This window comes from Alosa sapidissima, chromosome 17 (genome assembly GCF_018492685.1).
Source record: "Alosa sapidissima isolate fAloSap1 chromosome 17, fAloSap1.pri, whole genome shotgun sequence".
NCBI lineage: Eukaryota > Metazoa > Chordata > Actinopteri > Clupeiformes > Clupeidae > Alosa > Alosa sapidissima.
Window position 1 is genome coordinate 34,234,847 of NC_055973.1, and position 24,973 is coordinate 34,259,819.

At 46.0% G+C, this 24,973-nt stretch overlaps 2 long non-coding RNA genes across 2 annotated transcripts; both read left to right on the plus strand.

Annotated features, from left to right (window-relative positions):
- The first annotated feature begins 14,161 nt into the window (after window positions 1-14,161).
- LOC121688511 lies at window positions 14,162-14,650 on the plus strand. Its single transcript, XR_006024613.1, has 3 exons — window positions 14,162-14,215; window positions 14,398-14,459; window positions 14,592-14,650. It is a non-coding gene; the product is annotated as an uncharacterized LOC121688511 (long non-coding RNA).
- Window positions 14,651-22,204: 7,554 nt separating this feature from the next.
- On the plus strand, window positions 22,205-22,771 carry LOC121688510. The gene is made up of 3 exons (XR_006024612.1): window positions 22,205-22,335; window positions 22,518-22,579; window positions 22,712-22,771. It is a non-coding gene; the product is annotated as an uncharacterized LOC121688510 (long non-coding RNA).
- Window positions 22,772-24,973: the final 2,202 nt, after the last annotated feature.

Consider the following 24,973-nt stretch of genomic DNA (forward strand, 5'->3'; position numbering starts at 1 on the left):
GTCAACGAGCCGCCATTTTGCAGGTATTGCAGACAGAACGATACACTGTGTGGGCGGCAACTCTGAGGCAAAGCGTAGTAGCAAAGAGTAGCCAAGGCTATCTACTATTGTATACAGCAAAACAATCAAAAATAAGAAAAGGGAAATGGACAAAAACAGACAGCGCGAGAGGATACCATATAGAGACAAACTCAGCAAAGATGCCAGAGACCGTTATTTCGAGAAATTGTTGTCTATTAATAACATTGATCCATACGATCTGACAGGAATCAGATCGTATGGATCAGATCGTATCAGTTTGCGGACGACACAACACTGGTGGGCCTCATCACTAAGGGCGATGAGGCTCACTACAGAGAAGAAGTAGACCTGCTGGCTAAATGGTGCAAAGACAACAACCTCCTGCTAAATGTCAGCAAGACCAAGGAGATTGTTGTCAACTTTCAGAGAGGCCACAAACAACTGCCACCACTGTCCATCGACGGAGATGCTGTGGAGAGAGTGAGCAGCACAAAATTTCTGGGGGTGCACATCAGCGACGACCTCTCCTGGACCACCAACACAGCATCACTGGCGAAGAAAGCCCAGCAGCGCCTCTACTTCTTGCGCAAATTGAAGAAGGCAAGTGCCACGCCTCCTGTCATGACTACATTCTACAGAGGGACCATCGAGAGCATCGTCTCCAGCAGCATCACAGTGTGGGGCGGAAGCTGCACAGATCAGAACAGGAAGACCCTCCAGCGCACTGTTAACACAGCTAAGAGGATCATTGGAGCACCACTCCCCTCCCTGCAGGACATTTACACCACCCGCAAAGCACTAATGATTGTCAAGGATACAACCCACCCTGCACACGAACTGTTCAGCCTCCTGCCCTCTGGAAAGCGGTACAGGAGCCTCCGCTCCCGCACCACCAGACTGGCAAGTAGCTTCATCCACCAAGCAATCAGGATGCTGAACACTCAATGTAAATATACAGGTCACACAAGCACAAGTTTAAACTTCATGTAACTGTTAAGACTATAGAAATATACAACACAACTACCTCTATTTTTTTTTATATATATATATGTCCTATATTTCTATTTTTGATACATACATGTTCTATATTTCAGTCTTGCACTTTAATTTAATGTTTATTGTCTATGGCTATGTCCATAGTATGTCTATGTCTGTATTTAAAGCATGTCTATGTCTGCATGGGAAAGTAAGAAACGAAATTTCAATTCTTTGTATGACCAGTGCATGTAAAGAAATTGACAATAAAAGCCGACTTATTTCTTCTATTTCTTAAAAAGCTGGAGCGCTGATCCTGCATTGCTACCTCCAACATCTTACTTGGATATTACTAACTACCTCATCCACGGCATTAGTGCTTACACTTACGAACAGTTTCGTAACTATAAATCTCTTGAAGCCCACGGACATTTCACCAATGGTTGGGTGCAGGATTTGTTGATATTTCGACCAAAGGACTGTGACAACGCCGTTGTATCAACTAAGGTAAGCTGGTTTTCACCACACCCGTTTTACAAGGCTACAATGTAGCCTAATCTAGAGCAACTTAAGACGGGATGGATCAGATAGGCTTTGATATCGGGAAGGGACTAACAGTAAACAGCATACGGTGTGGTAACTAATCGATTTTTTTAGGTTAGGCCTGTCATGTGCCTGTTTTGATTTAGCCTAGTGGAAGCAATATGGGCTACACGAGCACTACGATGCACCGACAGCAGGCCAGGGAATAGAGGCATAGCCTACCGGTATTTAGGCTAGGTTATTCAACTTGTTATATAAAAACAGATATTAATTACCACTTAAATAAATAACAAATAACCTAGTTTATGTAGGAAATAAATAAATAAATACACATAAATATACATAACGTGCAACGCAATGTTAAAGTGCAAGGTGCAAAGGGAGTCAGTTCATGTCAACAACAGTAGGCTACATGACATTATTTATAGTCCATGATTGTATCATGTTGTGGGTAAAGTGTGTGATTGATTAGTTTTTAATAATACATAAAGTAAATGAATAGATAGATAGAGCCCCCACAATGTCTTTCAAAGTAATATCAAAGTAACCCATTCATATATAATAAAAATATTATATTAATTTCTACAGGTCTTACACTCGCAGCGTCTGAATGATACACCACTCAAACCCTGGGCCATCATCAACTCATCAGGGGCAATAACCTCAGGCCATTGTACATGCATGGCTGGTATAGCCGAGACCTGTACACATGTTGCAGCAATGCTCTTTAAATTGGAGGCAGTGGTGAGATGCAGGGAGATGCCAACAGTGACTGGCCAGCCGGCATACTGGATGATACCAAGCAACATGACAAAGGTGGGTGCAGAGGTAGGACACAGAATAGATTTCACCTCTGCAAAAGCTAAAAGAAAATCATTTAACAGACTTCTGGATGGGGAGGAGTCAAGCATGCCTGTTTTAAGAACTTCATCAAACGCCTCCTGCAAATTTGGAGTTGCTACAGAGGAGCAGTGGATGTCATATCTTGCACAACTTCACAAAGTGTCCCCTAAAGCTGCTATTCTGTCAAATTATCCCGGTTATTGTGATGCTTTTGCAGACCCTATACAGCCACTCTCAGCACCAACCTCACTGTGCCATCTCCGGGATGAGCAAATGAATGGCACTGAACTGTCTGCCTTGCGTCTACACTGCAAGACCTTAATAGGTAAGGTGGATGTTTCCCTTGATCAGGCACAATTTGTTGAGACAAACCAAGAGGCAGCACCAATCCTCGTCTTGGTATCACTTTCGCACTGGAAGGATCACTGCATCAAACATGCACTCAGTCTTTGTGTCTAACTTGGAAAAGCCTGCATTGTCTACTGTAAAAGCAGTGTGTTACCCAAACAACAGTCCTGCCAACCACTGTGCTGCTACTACATGGGGAAGACAAAATGAAGAGAATGCAAAACAACAGTATAGAATACAGACTGAGAATCATCACTGTGGCATGGAAATGAGTGAATGTGGTCTCATCATAAACCCAACGTTTCCTCAGGTTGGAGCATCACCAGATGGGATTGTTCAATGTATCTGTTGCGGAAGGGGCTGCATTGAGATTAAGTGTCCATACAAGTACTGTGACCACACTGTTGAGGAGGCATGCAGCAGTGGTGACACAAACTCCTGTTTGGAAGTAGTGGATGGGGAGCTTCAACTAAAGAAAAGTAGCCCATACTACAAGCAAGTACAGACACACATTTTTGTCACTGATGTGGAGTACTGCGATTTTGTTTTGTGGACTTTGAAAGACTGTGTTGTGCTGCGGGTTGCACCTGACCCGCTGCTCTGGAATGCCCTTTTGGAGAAGGCACAGCAATTTTTTGAGCTCGTGTCTCTCCCTGAGCTTGTAACTAGTTAATTTACTTCAACTGTTGTATAACTTAAATTAATATAATATTTTTACTTGATACTTATTTGTATATTTGTATTGCTTGATTATAAATGTCAAACAATTAAAATATGTACAGAAACAAAGTTAATCAAAATGAATATATACATATATACAATCTAGCCCCTTGCACTAGTAGTGCTACTCAAAAGTTGAACAGGATCCTAAACACACTCATAGGAAAGAAAAGTCCACTCTAAACTATGGCTGGACATTGGTTAGTCAGTGCACAACACACAGTGACGATCTTGTCCAGAAATGTGACCTTCACATGGAAGGATCATGTTGATGGGTATAGTTCCTGTTAGGATTCTGTACTTTTGACAAATATTCCCAATGACCCTTTCAACATGAATTCTCAAGTGTGCTATCTTTCTAGTCTCCTCTACATCCCTTGCAGCCAGTTGACAGCGACCTCTTGTAAATGCTGGAAGTTTTACCTCTGCACACAACATACCAACACTTTCCTGAGTGTCAAAGCCTCTGTCAGCCATAACAATATCACCAGGCAGCAAGTTGTTAAGAAACCCGCTGTTCTGCGTAATATGCTTATCACTTGTACGGCCACCCCAACCTTTTGATAGAAAACAAATTGATCCCTTGGGTGTAATACCAATCAAATATTTCATGGTGTGTGTGTGCTTGTAACTGGAAAACATCTGGGCACGTGCCTTCAGGTTGGTCGGTTTTTCTGTGTAAATCTCAAAACAGTCAATTATCACTGCAACTCTGTGTCCAAATGCCTCCACAAACTGGTGTGGCATAACGCTACGCAGAGTGTCCCTGTCAGGCCATACAATGGAACACCTCAGGTTTGCATACAAGAATGCCACGGTGTCATTAAATGTCCTATATACAGTCTTTGGAGACACACGGAAGAGATGGGCCAGGTGTAGTGCAGGCAGATCCAATCTAAGACGCATGAAAGTTAACAATACCATTTGGAAAGGAGTGAGTATTTTTCTCTGGTCTGCCATTAGAGGCACCAAGAAATTGAATAGAGCCATAAATGTTGCCAGGTTTGGCAGACCTGTATAGTACTTCACTTTATCATCACTATCTACTCACTATCAAAGAAACCCTCAGACATTCTGTATTCCTCTAGTTCACGACGTAGCTCTCGGTTTTCGTCAAACAAGCGGTTTACTTCGGCAGACCTGAGAGCACACAGATGACATTCAGTCTCTGGCACCTCCTCGGTGTTGTCCTGAGTGCCTTCTTCATGGTGTGCCTGGACACCTTCCTCAGCTTCTTGTGTGTCCTCCTCAGGAGGGTGATGTCCAGCCTCTTGAGTCCTAACTTGCTGCTGTGTGACACTTTTCAGCTGCTCCCGCTTACCTCTCCTTGCAGAGCGTGCTGTGTCTGTGCATGTGGTATCCATGTGGCCCAGATGGAGAGATGGTGCCCAGTCTGGATCAGTCTCCAGCATCTCATATGCAGGCTGACCTGCATAAGCATGGATGTATGATATTTCAGACTTAAAAAACGAGTTTTAAAAAATAAAAACACACACACACAATTGTTTCCACGAGGTGCTAGTCACAGGAAAAACTAAAGTATAAAAGGAGAGACCCCCACAATTAATCACACATCATATGCCAAAACTATTCTGAAAAATGATATCGCCTAAACCAGTGTTTCTCAAAGTGTCCGCGGACCGTTGCAAGTATCCCAAGTGGTCCGCGATCAGACGCGGTAAAATATAATATAGATGAGTTGTTTGCAATATTGAACCAACTTGTATGTAAATCCAAAACGTTCTGCAACACTGTCTATGTAAGATGCCAGTTTAAATCATATGAATCCTCTGACACAATAAGCAAAGTGCAGAGATAATAAGCACTATATTACTGAAGTAGGTCGAATCTTTTTTTTTTAGCTAGGTGGTCCGTGCGTTTCTTTTTTATTGGTTAAGTGGTCCTTCGTCTGAAAAACTTTGAGAAACACCTGAACAACGACATTGGTTGCTGGCAAAACACAGTGCTAGCAAGACCAGACTTTGCGTCCTGTCTACCGAACTGTGCGTTGACGTTGGCAGCTTGCCTAGCAAGCATCCGCTAACCCAGCACAAAGACAACGTAAAGAGACTGCTTCGAGTGTACTGACTGGAGTGTGTTACAGAATGGAGAGGACTTGGAGGAGGTCACACAGTGCACAACTGACTACCTGAACTTCTGCATGGACATTGTTGTTCCCACCAGAACTGTACGCTGCTTTCCCAACAACAAGCCTTGGATAACCAGCAATGTCAAGACCCTTCTCAACAGGAAAAAGATGGCGTTCAGAGAGGGGGACATGGCAGAGCTGAGGCGCGTGCAAGGGGAACTCAAATTCAAGCTGAAGGAAGCTAAGGAGGATTACAGAAAGAAGGTGGAATAGAAGCTGCAGGAAAACAACTTGAAGGAGACATGGGGCTGCATGAAGGTTATCACTGGCCTGAAGAAGAACAGCAGCTCTGTGGAGGGGGACCTGCACAGGGCGAACCAATTGAACTACTTCTACAACAGGTTTGACTGCCCTGCTCCAGCTCCAATGGCGGTGGTCTGTCCACCATCCCCCACCCCCACACCCCCTCAATACCAGCGCAACACTCACCTCCATCATCACAGGCTATCGTACCCCCACCATCACTGGATTTTGCACCCCTCCCCCACATGGTGATCACGAACAATGAGGTGACAACGACCTCAGTCAACAGCCATCAGACACACAGATCCCAGATGCACCCCTCCCCCTCCCCTCCCCTTACACCCCCCATCATCACAACAGATCAAGTGACAGTCCAACTTAAGAAATTGTGCAGCAATAAAGCAGCTGGGCCTGACAGACTGTGCCCAAGGCTACTCAAGGCCTGTGCTGCTGAACTGGGGGAGCCACTGTAGCACATCTTCAATTTGAGCCTACGCCTTGGACAAGTTCCAACACTGTGGAAGACATCATGTCTCACCCCTGTCCCTAAGAAGCCACACCCTAGTGAGCTTAATGACTACAGACCTGTCGCTCTTACATCACATGTGATGAAGACAATGGAGCGGCTGGTCTTAGGTATGCTCAGGCCCCAGGTACGCCTTGCACTAGACCCGTTACAGTTTGCTTACCAGGAGAAAGTGGGCGTGGACGATGCCATCACTTATTTTCTACACAGGACACATTCCCACCTGGACAAGGGGAAAAGTGCTGTGAGAATCATGTTCTTTGATTTCTCAAGTGCTTTTAACACCATCCAGCCCCTCAGATTGGGAGACAAGCTCTTGCAGATGGGTGTGGACGCTCACCTGGTAACCTGGATTACAGATTACCTGACCGAGCGACCACAGTTCGTTAGACTGAAGAACTGTCTCTCTGACACTGTGATCAGCAGCACCGGAGCGCCACAGGGAACTGTGCTCTCTCCAGTCCTGTTCACCCTGTACACATCTGATTTCTGCTACAACACCGAGTCATGCCACATGCAGAAGTTTTCTGACGATACTGCAATTGTGGGGTGTATCAGGAACGGGCAGGAGGAGGAGTACAGGAGCCTGGTGGAGGACTTTGTGCAATGGTGCAAACTCAATCATCTTCAACTTAACACTTCAAAGACCAAGGAGATGGTGGTGGATTTCCGCAGGTCTAAGCCCACTCTGCTACCAGTTCACATTGATGGGGTCAATGTGGAGGTGGTTAGCACCTACAAGTATCTGGGTCTCCACCTGGATGTGGATGTGGGGCGAATTGACAGGCTGGTAAGGAAAGCTGGCTCTGTAGTGGGAGCTGAACTGGAGTGGATCACTTCACTATCTGACAAAAGGACCCTGAACAAACTGATCAACATCTTGGACAATGAGTGTCACCCACTCCACAGCACTATTGTTAAACAGAAGAGCCTGATCAGCTGGAGACTTCGCTCACTGCCATGCACAACTGACAGACTGAGAAAGTAATTTGTCCCCAGGGCCATTGAACTGTTCAATGCCTCACTTAAGGGAAGAGGAGAGATAGACTTCTCTGCATAGTCTGTCTGCCTCTTCATCCCCTCCATGTTTGGTACTGTCTGTCCACTAGCCACTTGTACCACTGTCTTTATGCCTCACTGTTTGCGTGCTATATTAGCACATATGCATAACCCCCCCCTCCATGCCACAGCCGAACTGTTCTAACTTTCACTGAACTTGTGACCTCTTTGTTGGCCTATGAACATTTGAACGAGTGAATACAAAATAGAAATAATTATCCCAGAAAGTCCCAGAAATATGATTTGAATAGAAGTTAGTTAGTTATTAACAATTAATTGATAAACTTTTACAATACTTTGAGCACTGATGCAGTCAGCATAGGCCTCTTACATTGTTTGCAGGTAGGCCTACATTTCATTCCGTTTTTGATGGCAAACGCGAAACTGCGCCAAAATAACCACCAGTGGATGGTGTTTTCATTGGTGTGTGTTCATTGGTGTGTGTATCATACTGTCACATACTGTGGTGTGTGTGTGTGGTGCCGTGAAATAGCACCAAAAGAAACGACTGAGAATATTGAAAAGGCCAGTAAAAACCTAAAGGAGAGAGATATGACATGTAGTCATCACAGAATTCACATCCCAGAATATACAGTATATATATATATAGTGTGTGTGTGTGTGTGGGGGGGGTTGTCTTTAGGTATGGAAATGCTTTGGTGTGAAATTATTCCTGTGCTTTATCCCATGTGAGTGTGTGTGCGTGTGTGTGTGTGTGTGTGTGTGTGTGTGTGTGTGTGTGTGTGAGTGTGTATGCAGTTTGTGAACAAACATAAACACTTAATTATTTTTTTCAAACTTCCTACTTTTAAAGCCCTTCACAGGAAGTGTGTGTGTGTGTGTGAGCCAACCCACTAACTCAAGCCAAACGAGCCTGTGTGCCAAGCCCTGCCTCTGTGTGTGTGTGTGTGTGTGTGTGTGTATGTACATTGGTTCATGTCTGATGTGTTATGTGTCAGTATTTATCATGCTCAGGCTGACTTGTTTGTCTTCTGTAAAGCTGATTGTAGATGGCAGCGTGACACTCAAATACGTCAGCCCCAGCTGACTCCATCACCCCCACCACCCTCATCACCCCATGTCACCCCCACCACCCTCATCAAACAATCAAACACCCTAACATCCTTCTTTAACAGCAAGCAGCGCAACTTCAGTGCATCCATATTTTGATAGTCAGCAGCACATTTGAATCTGCTTGCACGCACACACACACACACACACACACACACACACACACACACACACACACACACACACACATACTGTATGTGTGTGTGTGTGTGACTAGCAGAGTATAGCCTACACACATCTGCACTCGTCTATTATTTGAACTCATAGGCAAAGTGAAGCTAACTTCACTGTGGTTGATTGATTGATTTTATTTGACCACTTAGTTATAGAATATGAAACAGTACTCTGTGCCATACATTAAAATACATAAATAGCCAGGGATGCTACCATAAAGCCCACCTGTGTGTGTGTGTGTGTGTGTGTGTGTGTGTGTGTGTGTGTGTGTGTGTTTCCATTGCGGTTTCTAAGGGCAGGGAAGGGAAAGTGGCAGCATGACACACATCAATCATTCATAACACATTTAAAACATCCATTGGTATTATGCAACAAAAGCAATGACTATGTTTGGCACCTAAGCCAAAACCTTTAAACCCTGTTTATAACTGCCTGTGCTTCTGACTGTGTGTGTTTGTGTGTGTGTGTTTGTGTAACTGTGAGTGTAACTGTGACTGTGTGTGTGTGTGTGTGTGTGTGTGTGTGTGTGTAACTGTTAGTGTGTCTGTGTGTTTGTGTAACTGTGAGTGTGTGTAACTGTGACTATGTGTGTGTGTGTTTGGAACTGTGACTGTGTGTGTGTGTGTGTGTGTGTGTGTGTGGAAGCTGGGGTGCCCTTCTTAGTTGAGGCTAATTAGGAGTGTGACATTTGGCATATTCTCTGGAAGATCACATGAGCAGAAAGTGTTAACATGACATTAATACGACAGAGCCACACACACACACACACACACACACACACACACTGAACTGAACTGCCTGGGGGAGAGTGAGGGAAGGAGGTAGACTGTGTGTGTGTGTGTGTATGTGTGTGTGTGTAAGTGAGTGTGTGTGTGTGTGTGAGTGTGTGTGTAAGTGAGTGTGTGTGTGTGTGTGTAAGTGAGTGTGTGTGTGTGTGAGTGTGTGTGTGTATGACTGTGTGTGTGTGTGTGTGTGTGTATGACTGTGTGTGTGTGTGTGAGTGACTGTGTGTGTGTGTGTGAGTGACTGTGTGAGTGCAATGCGGTTTGCTCTGCTGTGTTGCACTGCGTTGCGTTGTGTTGCGTTGTGTTAAATTAATATATTGTGTATCGTCAGTTTTGATGATGTGCATTTGAAGTGTCAGAATGAAGCAGTGCACTGAATATGGATGACCTCTCCCATTGGATATGGATGACCTCGTCCTCTCCCATTGGATATGTCAAGCATCAAACCTGGCACACAGCATCGTCATGGTAACGCCTGTCTGGTGCCTGCTGCAGCTACAGCAACAATCTAATGCAGCTTCCAGTGTGTAGATGTGTGTGTCTCTCTCTGGTAGATGTGTGTAGATGTGTGTGTGTGTCTCCCTGGTAGATGTGTGTAGATGTGTATTTATGTGTGTAGATGTGTGTATATGTGTGTGTGTCTCTGGTAAATGTGTGTAGATGTGTGCGTGTCTCTGGTAGATGTGTGTATATGTGTGTAGATGTGTGTAGATGTGTGTGAGACTCTGGTAGATGTATGTAGATGTGTGTGTCTCTCTCTGGTAGATGTGTGTATATGTGTGTCTCCTGTAGATGTGTGTAGATGTGTGTGTGACTCTGGTAGATGTGTGTAGATGTGTGTGTCTCTCTCTAGTAGATGTGTGTAGATGTGTGTGTGTGTCTGGTAAATTTGTGTATTTGTGTGTAGATGTGTGTGGGTGTCTTTGGTAGATGTGTGTGTCTCTGGTAGATGTGTGTATATGTGTGTAGATGTGTGTCTCGTAGATGTGTGTGTCTCTCTCTGGTAGATGTGTGTAGATGTGTGTGTCTCTCTAGTAGATGTGTGTGTGTGTGTGTGTGTCTCTGGTAGATGTGTGTAGATGTGTGTGTGTGTGTGTGTGTGTCTCTCTGGTAGATGTGTGTAGATGTGTGTGTGTGTCTCTCTGGTAGATGTGTGTATAGATGTGTGTAGATGTGTGTAGATGTGTGTGTCTCCCTGGTAGATGTGTGTGTGCAGCATGACCAGCCCAACGAGCTTCACCAGTAAAGACCAGCAAGAGCTGGAAGAAAACCAGCAAGGACCAGCTAATACCAGCTAAAACCAGCTACCAGCATAAGCTGGTTTCTAGCTGTTTTTTCAGCAGGGTTAACAGACACATACATGTTCCTGTGCACATATATATATATATATATATATGTGCACAGGAACATTTGGGCAGCCGTGGCCCACTGGTTAGCACTCTGGACTTGTAACCGGAGGGTTGCCGGTTCGAGCCCCGACCAGTGTGCCGCGGCTGAAGTGCCCTTGAGCAAGGCACTGCTCCCCGAGCGCCGCCGTTGTAGCAGGCAGCTCACTGCGCCGGGATTAGAGTGTGCGCTTCACCTCACTGTGTGCTGTTTGTTTTTCACTGATTGGGTTAAATGCAGAGACCAAATTTCCCTCACAGGATCAAAAAAGTATATATAATTATAAAAATTAAATAATAATATACATCATTCTCTTAATTCTACTCAATATATGACACACACATATCTACCAGAGACACACACACATCTATAAGAGAGACAACATATATATATATATATATGCGCACGCACGCACATATGCTATTGTTTATTCTGTGTTCACATGTTTGCCCGCATTGCTGTATGTCTATTTTCTTTCTTTTGTGATTCTACGGTGTTATCTGTAACACTGGCTTTGGCAACACTGTACCCAAACACTCATGCTAATAAAGCTCCTTTGAATTTAGATGTGTGTGTGTCAAGTTGTCTAGGTGTTGCGATCAGTACAGCTCTGCCCAAATGGCTTGTTGAACACATGAAGGATGCAAAGGGACTCAAACTCCTTTTTGCTGTTTTATTTTCCCTCCAGATGGTAATTTACATTACATTACATTACATTACATTTGGCTGACGCTTTTTAACCAAAGCGACTAACAACATGGTAAACAGTAAGTTTTTAGAACAATTCTCACAATTTTAGGACAGTTTAAAAAAAAACATTAGAGTACAGTAAGAATAAGTGCGTCGGTGAGTGCTGTTTTTAACAGTTACTTGTCAGTTTAAAACGGCTGGTGAGTGCTAGGATCAGTAAGACTTGTTGTAAGTGTTGCTATGAGAGTAGATGTTCTCTAAAGAGCTGGGTCTTCAGGAGTTTTTTGAAAGTGGAAAAGGATGTCCCTGTCCTTGTAGGAACTGGCAGTGTGTTCCACCAACGAGGAACAACAGATGAGAAAAGTTTGGATTGGCTTGAGCGTACCGGTGGTAGAGCTAGACGTCGTTCGTCAGAGGAGCGCAGCGGTCTGGAGGTAGTGTAAGTCTGTATGAGGGCATTCAAGTAGGTGGGAGCAGAACCGGAGACTACTTTGTAGGCAAGCGTTAGAGACTTGAATTTGATGCGGGCCGCCATAGGTAGCCAGTGTAGCTGGATGAGCAGCGGGGTAACATGTGCCCTTTTGGGTTGGTTGTAGACCAGGCGCGCCGCCGCGTTCTGGATCATCTGAAGTGGTTTCACTGCGCAGGCTGGGAGACCTGTCAGGAGGGCATTGCAGTAGTCGAGTCGTGAGATGACTATTGCCTGAACCAGAAGTTGGGTAGCATCTTGAGTCAAGTAAGTCCTGATTTTCCGTATGTTGTAGAGTGCAAAACGGCATGACCGGGCGACTGAGGCAACATGATCTGAGAAGTTTAGTTGGTTGTCAAGAACAACTCCTAGATTTCTTGCAGTCCTGGTCGGTGAAACAGACAGGGAGTCAAATTTGATGTTGATGTCGTGGTGTATGGTAGGTTTAGCTGGGATGACCAGCAGTTCAGTCTTTGAGAGGTTCAGCTGGAGGTGGTGTGCCTTCATCCATGTAGCTATGTCTGAAAGGCAATCCGAGATCCGTGCTGAAACCAGGGGGTCGTCAGGTGGAAAGGACAGATAGAGCTGGTAGAGAGGTAATATGTTGAAACAGTTGAATTGTTGCATAGAGTTGAATGAATTGAATGTCATAGGATTATGGACTATGGAATAAGGAATAGGTTGATAACCTTAAAGATAAACAGAAAATAAACATGCATTACTTTACACAATAAACAATGCACGGTAAAGCAACAAAACAATGAACAAAGCACAAAGCAGCCCGAACAAAGCAACTGCTTACACATCTCAATTTCAATTTAATCTACTATAGCACTTCATGCAATTACTTCCACTACCACATTATCTGCACTAAAGAAATACATATAGAATTAAACATATCATTTGTGTTAAGCACTAAATGCAACATACAGTTGTAAATCAATCCAAACATGATATACCAGTTTTTCTTTCCAGCGTCTTTAGGGTTGAACAATGAGCTGTCTTTCTTGTTATCAGGTTCAGGAATCCAAGCAAAAGGGTGGCCAAACTAACCCCAAACAATGTATACCAATGCTTATCTGGCAGATGCGCAGGTAAAAGCAGTCCCTCCAGCAGGGCTGACTAAATTGCATTTGGGTTCTCTGCCCTCTTCCGGCCTGGAGTTGGAAAAGTTGCGGCTGTGCTCAGTTGCAGATTGTGCTCATGTATTGTGATTATTGAGGGGCAGCCATGGCCTACTGGTTAGCGCTTCGGACTTGTAACCAGAGGGTTGCCGGTTCGAACCCCGACCAGTAATAATAATAATAATAAGCTTTATTTGTATAGCACCTTTCATACACATTTGAAGCATGTAACACAATAATAGTCAGTCAGTCATTATCAATCACTTTTCTTCATTGCTGGGGCCGTTTATGATCCACTCAGCAACATATCAAAAATATAGAAAATGACGTCATAAGACTGGCAGCCTTAACCCTCTTACCCCCCACAAGCACGCCATATGGCAACTGTGGCAAGGAAAAACTCCCATATTCCAGGAAGAAACCTTGAGCAGAACCTGACTTAATAGGGGGAGCCCACCTGCTTCTGGCTGGCTGCGCCCTCCAATAGTAGCAGATGTAGAATAATCTGAAAATGTAGTCTACAGGATAAGATGAGTTAACTAAAAGCTTTCCTGTACAGGTATGTTTTCAGATCTTTTTTAAAAATATTTACTGAACTCGCCTGCTTGATGTACAGAGGCAGGGTGTTCCATAGTTTGGGGGCATAATGGATAAAAGCAGCTTCTCCACTTTGTTTGTGGAGCACTTTGGGTACGATTAAAAGATTAGAATTGGATGATCTAAGTTTCCTTTGTGGTTGATAAGATATTAAAAGCTCAGAGATATATGAAGTTGCTATGCCATTCAGAGCTTTGTAAGTAATTAACATAACCTTAAAATCAATTCTATAGGAAATAGGGAGCCAGTGCAGTTCAGCCAACACAGGGGTGATGTGTTCTCTCTTCTTAGTGTGATCAGGTCAGGATCACGACTAATTGCAAGCACCTGGGCGTGCGGGCTGGGGGTCATGGGTACATAACTTCCTTCCCGACAAACACAAAAGAAGCTCTCCCAAATTGTTTGGTACGCAAGTTGCTTGTCGCTGGTCGGTACAAACCACGCACTTCATGCTGGGTTTTGGTTGCGAACAACTCCCTCGCTGTGGTCTGGGTAGGTGGAATGTTTCATGTACTCCTTACACTTTTAATGTGAGTTGTTGCCACTGCCGTAGACCACGAACGTTTGTCTGACATGTAGGTAATAGCATAAAGTGAGAGTTTGTGTTTAGCCACGTAGTTTGAACACGGGGCAGGTGGTTGTAGTGTCGTAACGTTTGGCTCATCTTGCTATAGACTGTCATCTCCTCCCTACTCCTGTTTCCCTGTGACTACCAATGCGAATGCTGGACGTGGAGGTAGGCCTCTTACAATAGCAACATTGCAATAGCTATGGTCAAACACTCAACTAATGTGAGCAGACTAAGTTAGCTATACGGGCCAAACAACAGCATGTAGCGTCTGTAATTTTCGCTCCATTGTTTTTATAGCTGACACACTTCCCTCCTCTGCTCCTGTTCCCCTGGGCTAGCTCACAGTGTGGAAAAGGCCGAGGTAGGCATTGTTTATTGTTCTAACAGTGCAACGGTCCTATTTTAAATATGTATCTGGTACAATGTTTTCTTTTTTACATGTCGCTTGACTTATGAACAATTAAACTTCATAAAAACTGTTGTGTATTGTTATGAAATGCGACATAACCATGGACCAGGGTGTTAAACGTTTCTCTCTGTTGTAGATCACAGCTGGCTGTCTATTACAGTTTGACCACTGTTTTCCCCCATTAGAGTTTCTTTTGGTATTAGTCAGTGTTAACCTAACAGCACGTCAAAGTTGGTTGTACAGTATGCTTGTTTGTGTTGGTTTATTTTCTTTGTGTTGTATGCTTGTCTGAGTGTGATACACTGGTGCATTTACACTGTTTGCCAGGGTCTGTTACACGACCAGGTGTAGTGCTGTTGCCATCCCTGAGCTCATATTAGCAGCTAGTTAGCGATTTCAGACTGTTACTCCGAGGCTATTGAGACTTATTCTTCCCCCCGGCAGTATTAGTTTTTAATGGGTTCTTGTAACCCCTGACTTAGCTTATCCACACGGGAGACTGTTACTCCTGGGGCATAGGGGTCTATCTATGCCCCAGGTGGTATTAGTTCATATTGAGTTCTTTGTGACTCCCAACCTAGTTTCTCCACACAGTAGACTGTTACTCTTGGGCCATAGGGGTCTATGTCCCAGGTAGTATTAGTTCATTATAGCTTCTGCTATTCATTGTAGCTGTATCGGTAGCACTCCACTGGCGCTGAATAGCGTGGTTGTCTTGTTTTTGTTTTGTCTTGTATTGTTTCCTTTATTGAATGCCCCTCCTTCCCCCTGTTTGCTAGTATGGCCTGCTAGGTCTATTAGGTCACACAGTTAAGGTACTCTAGGACTGCCGCCTTCCCCTAGTTTGCGGTGAGGGCACATTCTAGTGGTTGAGCGTGTACTGAACACCTATTTATACTCGTGTGGGTTGTATTTAGAAAGCTTGAGTGTTACACTTGTGTTTGTGTGTGTGTATGGCCATAGATCACTTTTGGGGCTGGGCAGCCGTCCGAGGGTTACTGTACCTGTGTTAATTCAGGCCGTGTAGCAGCCACCAATCCACTGGGCATTTCATTTATGATTATGTGTATTACATTTTGTTTTCTTTGATTATTTCGTATTGTGTATTCTGATTTTGTTTTTATCGGATTTACCTACTGTACACCCCTGCCATCCATTTTAAACGAAGAAAAGAAATAATAAATATAACATTGTTTATACTACTGCCTCTGTCCTCATCCATTTAGTTGGATAAACCTGAGGGCCCTGTCACATTTGGCGCTGCGAGCAGGGTCCATGAAGAGGCTGTTAAATTATTTTTTTTCTGTTTGTTTTGATCTTTGGCGTTGTGTGAGTGAACATCTTTTACCATAGTTGCTAGTTAGCTGTTTGGGGAAAACAGTGGTTGAAGAGTGTGTTCGTCCCATTCCTGGAAGCAAGAAGGCCGGGCCGAAGGAACTTCTAATTCCCGTCGTCAACACCATTGCTGGAGCGTTGGCGCCTGCATAGTGCTTCGTAATTGTGACTGCTGTCCTTTCTGTGTATATATATATATATATAATTTTTTTTTTTTTTATACTTGTTTGTTTGTTTGTTCCCTCTCGTCCTTATTGCAGACTAAGTGTAAGGATGGACAATGAGGAGATGGCAGCTCAACTTAGAACCCTGACTGAACTTGTGCAGCAATTGCAGGCAGACAACACAAAACTTAGGGAAGAGGTCGCCCAAAGGTCAGTTCCGCCAACACCCGATAGTTTGCCAGGTCAGTCCCCTAGGCCTGGTCCTGTAAATGAGGCCGTTAGACCAGCCCCAACTGGAGTAGTAGAACGCTATGTGTATATCCCTTGTGAGCGTAAGTGCCCACGGTTCTCTGGGAGACTGTCTCATGATTCTTTAACGGTGGAGGATTGGGTGGAGGAGGCCCGCCGCCACTTATCTTCACGGCATATGCCACTTTCCGAACAGGTTTTGACTATTTTTGATTTGTTAGATGGTGAGGCCAGGACCGAGGTTAAGTTTCGCCCTGCTTCCGATAGAGATGACCCCGATAAGATCTTTGGTATACTTACCAGTATTTATGGTTGCTCCCACTCCTATATTAGTCTACAGAAGCAGTTTTTCCAGCGACGGCAACTTGCAGGGGAGTCTTTGAGGGAATACTCCCATGCTCTTATGCACATGATGGAAGCTGTAAAGAGGAGGGATCCGGTCTGTTTTGCGAATCCTGATGTGGTATTGCGTGATCAGTTCATAGAGCATGTAGGGGACAGTATGTTGAAACGGGAGCTGCGACGTCAAGTACGGCTCCACCCAACTATCACTTTCTATGATGTCCGTAGTGAAGCTATTCGTTGGGTAGAGGAGGGTGAGCACTCTAGTGACCCTAGGCCCCGTGCACATTCCTGTAGTACCAATGTAGTCCAAGAGCATGATGTTGACTCCAACGCAGTGTCTGTTAAGCCTACCAATGAGTTGACTGAGCTAAAAGAGAGTCTCCGTAAGCAACAGTCCCAATTAGACACCATTTTGTGCCGTCTCGATTCCCCTTTGCTACCTGACCAGTCCATCCGTAGGCCACCTGTGCGTAGCTCTCGTTATCGTTTCCAAGCTGATGGCAAACCCATATGTTTGCGATGTAACCAATCTGGCCATATTGCACGTTTTTGTCAACCTCCAAATGCTGCTCCTAGAGCAGAGATAGTCCCACTCTCTCCCTCGGCAGCAGCCGGAAAACTAGTACCCCCTGACGTTATGGCCCAAACGTTGGGTGGGGAGTCATTGGACTTGACATTAATAGGCACACGACAACTCATTGGCAAATGTCCAGTAGTAGAGGTTAAGATTGGGGGTGTGGCGGTGGCTTGCTTGCTGGACACTGGCTCTATGGTGACTACAGTCACCCAGAAATTTTTCGAGCAGCAGTTACAACCCCTTTTTCACACTGGTTTACAATCTTGTAACTGGCTTAAGTTAAAAGCTGCAAACGGCTTGGAGATACCATACTTAGGATATCTAGAACTAGATGTACATCTTTTTGGCCGAACCCTGCCTAAAATGGGTATCCTCGTCATTAAAGACCCAGCTGACCCAGACGCCCAGGCCCGCAAAGATTCTGTTCCCGGCCTCCTTGGAATGAACATTATCAGCAAGTGCTATCAAGAATTGTTCGTCGACCATGGCAGCGCCTTATTTCGATCCCCTGATGTCCGGCAGGCTGGCAGGGTGTGGCAGCAAGCCCTGTCTGAATGTCAACATCTTGAACGTGCCTTGGAGAGTGGCAAAGTGGGTTCTGTACGGGTGCAGCCAGGGCCAGCGATCCAAGTGCCAGCAGGGTCCATGAAGCTGGTTCCAGCCACTTGCCACCCAGGATTGGGGTCCACACTTCCGTCTGCTCTTCTAGAGCCTGTATCGTTCACTGATGGCCATCTGCCAGGTAACCTGCTCATTCCAACAGCTTACCTTTCCGTCACTTGTGGCCGGGTTCAAGTGCCAGTTGTTAATATAGGATGTCAAGATCAGTGGCTTTGGCCAAAGACCGTGCTCGGGAAACTTTGTTGCCACCTCACCGGTTTCTGCTTCTGCCATCAACTTTGAAATCAAGGGAGACAGTCACGAGCAGATAGCCTTTATCCAGTCTATTCACACAGGAGAACACACCGATACAAGCTTTTCCCAGCTTACCTGGCCCACATTGTCAGATCAAGAACAGCAGGAAGCTCGCGGGCTGTTGGAGAAGTACAGCAATACATTCAGTCAGAGTGATGGGGACTTAGGATGTACCAACTTAGTCCAACACACCATTCCCTTGCTGGATGATGCCCCTGTGCGGCAACGGTATCGCCGCCTTCCACCTTCTCAATATGACTTGGTGAAAAAGCACGTCCAAGAGTTGCTAGACCATAACATCGTCAGGCCCAGTTGCAGTCCTTATGCGTCACCTATTGTGGTGGTCCAGAAGAAAGATGGTTCAATTCGCCTGTGTGTCGACTACCGCCAGCTCAACGCCAAGACACGTAAGGACGCATTCCCACTCCCCAGGATAGAAGAGTCCCTGGATGCATTGAGTGGAGCCAAGTGGTTCAGTACCTTGGACTTAGCCAGTGGCTATAACCAAGTCCCAGTCAGCGAGCAAGATCGTGAGAAGACCGCGTTTTGCACGCCCTTTGGGCTTTTTGAATTCAACAGGATGCCCTTTGGGCTGTGTAACGCTCCAGGTACTTTCCAACGCTTAATGGAGCGCATTTTTGGAGATCAGAGCTTCCATGCCCTCTTGTTGTACCTGGACGACATCGTGATCTTCTCCACCACGTTCCAACAACACCCTGAGCGCCTAGAGATGGTATTGACCCGACTTCAGCAACAAGACCTGAAACTGAAGCTAAAGAAATGCCGCTTTTTTTCAGACTGAGGTCAGCTACTTGGGGCATGTGATATCTGCATCAGGAGTGGCCACCGATCCTGAGAAGATCCGAGTGGTTGCAGAATGGAAGAGGCCCTCCGCAGTCAAAGAGCTTCGCTCCTTCCTTGGGTTCGCCTCATATTATAGGCGATTTGTGGAGGGGTTTGCAAGCCTTGCAGCCCCTTTGCATAAGCTGGTAGGTGCCCTACAGGGTACCCGCAAGAGACCTGGGCCTCGGATCCAGGGTTCCTTCGCACAGCACTGGACTGGAGCCTGTGAAACAGCCTTCTCAGCCTTGAAAGAACGACTGATTCATGCCCCCGTCCTAGGATATGCGGATTTCACACTCCCATTTATCGTAGAGACTGATGCAAGTAATTCTGGGTTGGGCGCGGTATTATCGCAAGAGCAGGCTGGGCAGCGACGGCCAATTGCATATGCCAGCCGAGGTCTCCGCCCCAGTGAAAGGAATATGACCAACTACAGTTCAATGAAGCTGGAGCTTGTAGGCCTGAAGTGGGCGGTTACCGAAAAATTCCGTGAGTACCTTCTTGGTCACAAGTTTACAGTTTACACGGACAACAACCCGCTAAGTTACCTGCAATCAGCCAAGTTGGCGGCCGTGGAACAACGCTGGGTGTCCCAGTTGGCTCTCTTTGACTACGAGATCAAGTACCGACCCGGCACCGCCAACCGCAATGCGGATGCACTGTCCCGGCTGCCCTCTACCCCGGCCTCTCCATCATCTACCCCAGAGGTGTCTGTTCTTCCTCAATGTTCCATGCCAGGTGAGACCCCCGGGCTGGGCCCCCGGGTGGTTGATTCACTGGAAGTGGGGGCTATTGTACCCAGGGCTCCTGCCCTCCCTACGGGTGTGATGCGAACTCAGACCCCCGGGCTGGGCCCCCGGGTGGCTGATCCACTCAAGGTGGGTGCTATCGTTTCAGGGGATCCCCCCCCCCCTACATGGGTGACGCGCGCTGAGACCCCTGGGCTGGGCCCCCGGGGGGTCGAATCCCTTTCAAGTGGGCTTGTCATGCCAGGTGTTCCAGTTCCCCCGCAATGTGCACTGAGTAGCGTGGCCCCTGGGCTGGGCCCCCAGGTGGCCAACATCTGTGAAGTTGAAGCTGCACCATCACGGAGTAAGAAGGACTTAGGAGTACTCCAAGCGGCCGATCCTTGCATTGTGGCATTTATGCGCTTTTGGAGGAGGAACCATCCACCGACTGCTATCGAATTGAAGACCGCACCTGCTGGAGTTCGAGAGCTTGCCAGACAGTGGTCCCGAATCAGAGAGAGAGAAGGTGTGCTGTACAGGGAAGTGCAGATTCCCCCATCCAGAGCCCAAGTTTTCCAACTGCTGTTACCTGCAGCTCTGCGGGGAGAGGTTCTAACTGGCCTGCACAATAACCACGGCCATCAAGGAGTGGACCGGACTACAGCCTTAATCCGTCAACGGTGTTATTGGCCCAAGATGTGTCAGGATATCAAGCGGTGGTGTGACGAATGTCAGCGTTGTACAGTAGCAAAAGCTACCCAACCCAGAGTTAGAACATTTATGGGCAGTCTTCTGGCTACCAGACCCCTGGAGATTATAGCAATTGACTTCACCATCCTTGACCGGGCCAGCAGCGGGCAGGAGAACGTTCTGGTGGTGACCGACGTATTTTCCAAGTTCACACAGGCGTATCCCACCCCAGATCAAAAAGCCAAGACTGTTGTGAAGGTGCTGGTGGAGAAATGGTTCTATATCTACGGGGTACCACAGCGGATCCATTCTGACCAAGGCCGGTGTTTTGAAGGAGAGCTACTGCGTCAGCTATGTGCACTGTATGGCGTTCAGAAGAGTCGGACCACCCCCTACCATCCGGAGGGGAATGGACAGTGTGAGCGGTTTAACCGCACTCTCCACGACCTCTTGCGGACACTGCCCCCAGACAAGAAGAGAAAATGGCCCCAACTGCTCCCACAGCTTCTTTTTGCCTATAACACCACAGTGCATCACTCCACCCAACACTGCCCATATGAATTGATGTTCGGGCAGAGGCCTCGGCTCCCCGTGGACCAGTTACTTGGTGTCATAGAAGAAGATCCCCCATACGCCAATACAGCTGACTGGCTGGGGCAACACAAAGAACATCTGTTGGCGGTGTATGGTAATGCCCGGGAAAAGCTGGAAGCTGCTGCAGCCTACCGGAGACGAGACCATGCTGACCCCGCCCCCATCCTGTCAAGAGGCACCTTGGTGTACTGTAAGAACCACTTCCATGGTAGGCACAAGATACAGGACATCTGGAGTTCTACAGTCTATGAGGTGTTGGAATGCTTGGATGAGGTGGGCACCCTTTACAAGATCAAGCCCCTGGGTGACGGCGGCCCCTGCAAAGTCTTACATCGCACCGAGATAAAACCAGTCCCAGGTGGGACAGAGGGCAGGCAAACAGAGGCAATCCACCACCCTCCGCCGGTGCATGGAGCCGTTGGTACCCCATCCCTAGTGGCTGATGCCACTCATCCTCCATCTCCAACATACAGGGAGGTTACCACCCCAGATGACTCCGAGGACGACAGCATTTGGAGAGTATCCATCACATCGGCCAGACCAAGTACCATAGGAAGCCATGACCCTCTGCCGGGCCTCAGAGGCGAGAGTTTACCGAGTGGTTCCACTCGAGCAAGCAATGCGAGTCCACCCCTGCCCCCAGTGGAACAGTTGGTTATACCACCTACAGAGGGAGAATTAGGTATGGATCCCATGTCACCCGAACCTGTAGATTCCCCCCCTGTGCAGGCATCTGGTAGCCCAGCTAGGAGCCCTATACTCATGTCTACCCTTAGACGTTCGAGACGCTGTACAGCTGGGCAACACTCTAACCCCTTTCACCTACCACAGTCTGCCTCCAACAACTCAGGGTCAGGTACAGTGTAGGTGAATGCTGCTGATAATGTTTCTCTCTCTCTCTCTCTCTCGCTCGCTCTCTCTCTCTCCTCTTTGTGTAGTATTATGTCAGAGTTGGTTCACCGGGTCGGTGAACATTAAAAGCTGGGGTGTATGTGATCAGGTCAGGATCACGACTAATTGCAAGCACCTGGGCGTGCGGGCTGGGGGTCATGGGTACATAACTTCCTTCCCGACAAACACAAAAGAAGCTCTCCCAAATTGTTTGGTACGCAAGTTGCTTGTCGCTGGTCGGTACAAACCGCGCACTTCATGCTGGGTTTTGGTTGCGAACAACTCCCTCGCTGTGGTCTGGGTAGGTGGAATGTTTCATGTACTCCTTACACTTTTAATGTGAGTTGTTGCCACTGCCGTAGACCACAAACGTTTGTCTGACATGTAGGTAATAGCATAAAGTGAGAGTTTGTGTTTAGCCACGTAGTTTGAACACGGGGCAGGTGGTTGTAGTGTCGTAACGTTTGGCTCATCTTGCTATAGACTGTCATCTCCTCCCTACTCCTGTTTCCCTGTGACTACCAATGCGAATGCTGGACGTGGAGGTAGGCCTCTTACAATAGCAACATTGCAATAGCTATGGTCAAACACTCAACTAATGTGAGCAGACTAAGTTAGCTATACGGGCCAAACAACAGCATGTAGCGTCTGTAATTTTCGCTCCCTTGTTTTTATAGCTGACACACTTCCCTCCTCTGCTCCTGTTCCCCTGGGCTAGCTCACAGTGTGGAAAAGGCCGAGGTAGGCATTGTTTATTGTTCTAACAGTGCAACGGTCCTATTTTAAATATGTATCTGGTACAATGTTTTCTTTTTTACATGTCGCTTGACTTATGAACAATTAAACTTCATAAAAACTGTTGTGTATTGTTATGAAATGCGACATAACCATGGACCAGGGTGTTAAACGTTTCTCTCTGTTGTAGATCACAGCTGGCTGTCTATTACAGTTTGACCACTGTTTTCCCCCATTAGAGTTTCTTTTGGTATTAGTCAGTGTTAACCTAACAGCACGTCAAAGTTGGTTGTACAGTATGCTTGTTTGTGTTGGTTTATTTTCTTTGTGTTGTATGCTTGTCTGAGTGTGATACACTGGTGCATTTACACTATTTGCCAGGGTCTGTTACACGACCAGGTGTAGTGCTGTTGCCATCCCTGAGCTCATATTAGCAGCTAGTTAGCGATTTCAGACTGTTACTCCGAGGCTATTGAGACTTATTCTTCCCCCCGGCAGTATTAGTTTTTAATGGGTTCTTGTAACCCCTGACTTAGCTTATCCACACGGGAGACTGTTACTCCTGGGGCATAGGGGTCTATCTATGCCCCAGGTGGTATTAGTTCATATTGAGTTCTTTGTGACTCCCAACCTAGTTTCTCCACACAGTAGACTGTTACTCTTGGGCCATAGGGGTCTATGTCCCAGGTAGTATTAGTTCATTATAGCTTCTGCTATTCATTGTAGCTGTATCGGTAGCACTCCACTGGCGCTGAATATCGTGTTTGTCTTGTTTTTGTTTTGTCTTGTATTGTTTCCGTTATTGAATGCCCCTCCTTCCCCCTGTTTGCTAGTATGGTCTGCTAGGTCTAGTAGGTAACACAGTTAAGGTACTCTAGGACTGCCGCCTTCCCCTAGTTTGCGGTGAGGGCACATTCTAGTGGTTGAGCGTGTACTGAACACCTATTTATACTCGTGTGGGTTGTATTTAGAAAGCTTGAGTGTTACACTTGTGTTTGTGTGTGTGTATGGCCATAGATCACTTTTGGGGCTGGGCAGCCGTCCGAGGGTTACTGTACCTGTGTTAATTCAGGCCGTGTAGCAGCCACCAATCCACTGGGCATTTCATTTATGATTATGTGTATTACATTTTGTTTTCTTTGATTATTTCGTGTTGTGTATTCTGATTTTGTTTTTATCGGATTTACCTACTGTACACCCCTGCCATCCCGTTTTAAACGAAGAAAAGAAATAATAAATATAACATTGTTTATACTACTGCCTCTGTCCTCATCCATTTAGTTGGATAAACCTGAGGGCCCTGTCACATTAGTCTTAGTTAAAAGTCTAGCCGCAGAGTTCTGTATGAGTGCCAATTTCTTTAGATGTTTTTTGGGAAGACCAGTGAAAAGTGCATTGCAGTAGTCTAACCTGCTAGTGATAAAGGCGTGAATTAGTTTTTCTGCATCTTGTTGAGTTAAAAAGGGCCGCACTTTGGCAATGTTTCTCAAGTGGAAATAGGCTGTCTGAGTAACTTTACTGATATGGGGCTTAAAGCTTAACTCTGCATCTAAGATGACATCGAGGCTTGTTACTTTTGGTTTGACCTGGTGTGCCAAGTTCCCCAGATTACTAAGAATAATATCTCGCTTTAGTTTTGGTCCAACCAGAAGTACCTCTGTTTTGTCATCATTTAGTTTCAAAAAGTTTTTGCTCATCCACTGATTAATGGAAGTTAGGCATGCAGTGAGGGAGCAAAGGCCATCTGGGTTAGTTGGCTCCACAGAAATATACAATTGGGTATCATCTGCGTAGCTATAATAATAATAATAATAATAAAGCTTTATTTGTATAGCACCTTTCATACACAGAATGCAGCTCAAAGTGCTTTACATTTGAAGCATGTAACACAATAGTAGTCAGTCAGTCATTATCAATCACTTTTCTTTGCTGTTTATGATATGCTCAGCAACATATCAAAAATATAGAAAATGACGTCATAAGACTGGCAGCCTTAACCCTCTTACCCCCCACAAGCACGCCATATGGCAACTGTGGCAAGGAAAAACTCCCATATTCCAGGAAGAAACCTTGAGCAGAACCTGACTTAGCTGTGGAAGAACCTGACTTAGCTGTGGAAGTTTACATTATGCTGACTTATGACGTTTCCCAATGGAAGCATATATAGGGAAAATAGCAGGGGACCAAGGCAGCTCCCCTGGGCC